General features: G+C 35.2%; 1 pseudogene; it reads right to left on the bottom strand.

Moving 5' to 3' along the window:
* Positions 1-1,332: 1,332 nt before the first annotated feature.
* On the bottom strand, positions 1,333-2,022 carry LOC142626192 (major allergen Pru ar 1-like; annotated as a pseudogene).
* Between the last annotated feature and the right edge of the window lie 2,978 nt (positions 2,023-5,000).

The following is a 5,000-nucleotide window of genomic DNA, read 5'->3' as shown; positions in this document are numbered from 1 at the left end:
ACCATAAAATCTCTTTTGGGGTGGAATTTTTAGGTACAAGACCTCCTCCATGAGCCTAAGGTGCTACCCTCATCCTTAGCTAGCTTGGTAGCCTCTAATATGGGTTGGGCTCATGTAAAAGGTTTGAAAGGGAACCAACTCATACCCTCCAAACCACACTCCCTCAAGTTCCCCAATATATCGCATGAACTTGGGTCATACTTAAAAGAATAAATATGATATAATACATGAATTGGGCCTATAATGAGGTTGGGCTTGATTGAATCAGGCTAAAAGAGAATGTGTCATGGAAATGGGTATCAATAACAATTAATAAGAAAATTAGTGATTAATAAGAAATCACAAGTCTCCTTATTAGCCAATTAGTGATTTGTGAATAGTGATTTTAATAAGTTTTCTTAGTAATATTATGGATAAGGAAAATTAGCTATTAAAGAAAATTCCCATATTAGAAGAAGTTTTGATAATTCAGGCAACACCATATATTTTAGATACTAACGGAGTATGCCTTGAATAGAGTTCTAGAAATAGATGTTTTAATTACCACACTATCATTTAGCATTTAAGCATTAAAAAATTGCGAATAAAGATTTTTTATTTGCCAGTTTAAATTTCATTACTGAAAAATAATAATAATAATAATTATAAAGGCCCAAAGAATTGAGTTCAGGTCAAGTATAGATATCCTTGGATAAACAATCTAGGTGCTAATTGGGTATCCACGGGTAAAATGTTCATGTCGGGTTTGAGAATACCTAATCCAAACCTGATTCATGGCCATCCCTAACTATGGGTCCAAAACTATAACTTAACCATTTCCTTTTACATGATATACTTTTCCAAATGATTTAGACAATGCTCCCAATATGTTTTGCGAAAATGTATCATATAAGATATTTCGAAAAGCATTGTTTAGACCCCTAGCACGATTTACTATTGATTTTATCAAATCATAATACCTAACATGTTCGTTTGGACAAATTGGACAAAAAATGACATATGAACTTAAATAATAGTAACACTTTTAAAATCGATAATACTACAACAATTTACGAAAAAAACAAGTTTGTTTCTGTATTGATTCATTGCAAGCACCGTTATGATTTTCAAATGAAATCCATTATATCATTGTATGTATTCAAAGTGATACAACATTAACATTTCACTCTTCCAAGTAAACGATTCAACTCCAAACACGGTGTTATTATTTATTGCAACCCAAATACCATATTGGCTGGATATCTTTATAAACAAAACGTAAAATAAAAACAGTGAAGTTTAACTCATGAAGTCGTGATAGAAGGTGGGGTCACTCAAGAATGAAAACAAGCTTTAGCTATAGGCATCAGGATTTGCCGAGAGGTAGCCCTCAACAGCCTTGAAAAATCCTGCAGCCTTTTCTTTTCCAGCTTGCATTTGTTCAATTCCTTGATCTCATGGTCACCTCTGGTGTGGTACTTGCTATTGCCCTTCAAGATGGATCCTCCATCAGGGGATGCTACTAGCTTAATCGATCTCATATGAGATTTTCTCGATTGTGCCAGTCAAAGCATCACCTTCAATCCAGCTGTAGCCATATGTAAAGTTACATGGTCAAAATCATCAATCCTGTGCTTCACATAGTTGAATTGACTGCATGCAAAATATATAAAAATACATCATACATCTATCACATGATGCCATCAAAACAAAAAACATACAAATACTATGCTGTTGGTAATCATAAAATTAAATATAGCAAGTCCATAGTAAAATTTTCTCAAATATAAGACTAGTACTTCTAAGATGCTAAAAAATTAATTAATATTATCTTAAAAGTAGTATAGCTAGGAACTAACCTTCGCCAAAGTTAATCTTCTTGATGGTTCCTGGCCCTCCATTTCCTTCAATGATTTCAGCACTCTTAATGGCCTGTGGTGCAATCTTTGGGATAAGGTTGTCAGCGTCAAGAACAAAGGCCTTGAATAGCCTAGCTGGTGAAACAACAGTGGTGATGTTATCTTCAGAAGTGAAAACACCCATGTGACCTAAAAGAGTTCGGAAGTGAACAAAGGAAGAATAATGAGGATTAGTCGTACTAGTTTGAGGTTGTTAGATGTGAGAAGTTGAGATAAAGCTTGTTTGGAGTTGAGATGTGAGCTGTTTGAGCTTGTCTGCCCAGAAAAATTTTTAAGTATCTGTTTGAGGCTGTTTGCTTGTTAGAAATGAGAAGTTGAGATAAAGCTTGTCTGAAGAATTTTTTGAGTTTTCACACTCATTTTGGATGTTCCCATTATAACAATTTTTCGAGATAAAAGATAGAAACTTGTATCGATAATCTGTAAAATAAAAAACGTATACAAAGCAAGGAGCTCTGCCCCGTAGGCAAGAGACAAAGGAAAACACTAAAACAGAAACCGGATTAGACTCCTGGGATATAACACAAAGCTGCATACCAGCAAACCGCTCAAACAAATACTTAAGAATTCTTCTGGCCAGACACAAGCCACTAAAAGTCCCAACCCTCCCTCTAAAATAGGTCTTCGGTGTAACTGAATGTGTTCAAAGTAAAATTTGTTGCCTACGTTCCAGATAGCCCAAGCCAATATTGCCCATTTGCCTAACTCCAGCCGAGGTAATTTATTCCTCATCTGCTTGAACAACAGAAAAAAAATCTTGCGCCTCATTAGAGCATTTTTGGATTTTACCTCAGACTAAAGCCCATACATTTCTAGCAAAAGGGTACTCCCACAAGAAGTAGCTTGTAGTCCCTGAGAGTTGGCAGGAAAGCTCGCAGGCAGGATCAATTTTCACTCTCCTCTGGTTTAAGTTTTCTCTTGTAGGTAGACAATTCCAACAAGCTCGCCACAGGCAGGGCCGGCCCAACAAAATTTGGGGCCTAAGGCGGAAACTTTATATAAGGCCTTTTTATGTATAAACATTAATTAAATAAATATATATAATACTAATTAAATTAAGACTAATTTGATGTAAATACAAAAATTGATGAATAATAATAATTAAACTAAGGTTAATTTCATACAGAGGATTGAATATTATAATTGAACCATAAATTTAAACAAAAAGAACTAGAAAAAATATTTATAAAAAAAAAAAAAAAAAACTTACTTTAACTTGGATATATAACTATGCATAGTTAAGTACAGTTGTAACATAAATTTTAATTTATATATTCTTTTTAAGAGAAAGAGATAGATAAATATTATTTGGTGTGTGGCTTTGTAGGATATTAGTTTACAAAAATTAAGATCTCAAACTATTAAAGGAGATTAGTCATCATTGATGATCTATCATATTTGCAGCATTTTTTTTGAAACATTTTACGGTTTCAATTGGTTTTAATTTCTATTGGTCTCCTATTTTGGAAGCCTTGTTAGAAATGAAAAAGAAAAATATTAAAGATACTGCAAAATGTTCACAATATAATGTGATAATGACTGTAATTGATGAAATTCAACAACTTAATTTATTTGTGTTTGAATTTATTTTTTATGTGATTGGTGACATGTTAGTTAAATTTAAACTTAAACCTATAGTAAAATTTGTGGTATCTTTAACATCACTTAAAAAAAAAGTACTAATTATTTAAAAATGTTATATTTTTATAAAATTTTGGCCTTTACAAATAAAAATGGGGCCTTTTTTTAGTAGGGAATTTTTTTTTTTTGGTTGTGGGGCCTTAGGCCTAGGCCTAAGTTGCCTAGGCCTTGAGCCGGCACTGGCCACAGGAAGACACGCACCTTTGGGGGGACATTCAAAGACCGTATCTGATTCCTGGTAGTCCGATCTTGCCTAGTAGAGGAATGTTCCAAAACCTGCCCATTCTGCAGTCGTGAAGCCAGCTGATAAGCCAATTTTATTGGGATTTGTTGGGATTTATTCTCCTTCCAGATCAAGGAGTCCTGAGAGTCCAGATGGATTAGAGGTATAAAATAGAATTTCAGTCCGAGTCTTTGGAGAGAGTTGCAAAAATCTTTCCCCTATCCCATTGCCATGTATCCTTATCAATCTGGTCTCTCACCTTTAGCCCTAGTGTTGCCTCAGTCACGAACTCTGGAGTATGTAAGAGCCAGTCAACGGTTGAAACTCCAATCTTTTGGCCATCCCTAAATTTCCACCGTGATCCTTCCCTAATAAGAGCTCTAGCTGCCAATAAACTTCTCCACACGAAAGAAGGATTATGATCCAGTTCTACCTGCATGAATGAACAAGTGGGAACTATCTCGCTTTGTACACTCTGTAAAACAGTGTGTGTTGTGCAGTAGCCTCCAAGCCTATTTAGCAAGCATGACCAAGTTGAACACATATAGACCTCTAAAGACCATTCTACCTCTATCCTTTTTAGAACACAGTTTATTCCAGTTAATCCAATGAAGTTTTTTCTCAGTCCACTTTTGCCTCCACCAATACTTAGCCAAAGTAGAATTGATAGAAGCACATAGAGACTTAAAAATACTCTTCGAATATGTGGGGATGGCCTGTGCAACTATTTTGATAAGGATTTCTCTTCTTTCTTTTAAGATAAATTTCTCCTTCCACCCTAAAATTCTTTCGGTTATCTTTTCTTGTAAATCTTTGAAAGTATTAACCTTGGATTTTCCCTCAGTCATCGGCAAACCCAAATATTTTTCACACTCAATAACCCTTGCAGCCAACTTACTTCGATTCTATGCTCTAACATGTGGCCGTGTGTTCCTACTAAAGAAAAGAGCCGTTTTCTGACAATTAATGGCTTAACCCGAGGCAGCTTCTTATTGACCCAAGATGTTCATGAGGCGCTGGCATTTTGCTATTGTTGCTTGACAAAATAACAAACTGTCATCTGTGAAGAGGAGATGAGAGATCCGAACGCCCTGCTGGCAAGATAAGATCCCTGCAATTGCCGATTTGCTTCTGCTTGTCTAAGCATAGCGGAGAGGCCATGCTTAGGAAAAGGATTTGTAGTCTAGTCAAAGAAAGCACCTGTAAAAATTGTTTGATTATTTGTAACCGCATATTTA

Source organism: Castanea sativa, chromosome 2 (assembly GCF_040712315.1).
Source record: "Castanea sativa cultivar Marrone di Chiusa Pesio chromosome 2, ASM4071231v1".
Classification (NCBI taxonomy): domain Eukaryota; kingdom Viridiplantae; phylum Streptophyta; class Magnoliopsida; order Fagales; family Fagaceae; genus Castanea; species Castanea sativa.
The sequence above is the reverse complement of the archived record's forward strand: the minus strand, read 5'-3'. Positions and strand labels throughout refer to the sequence as shown.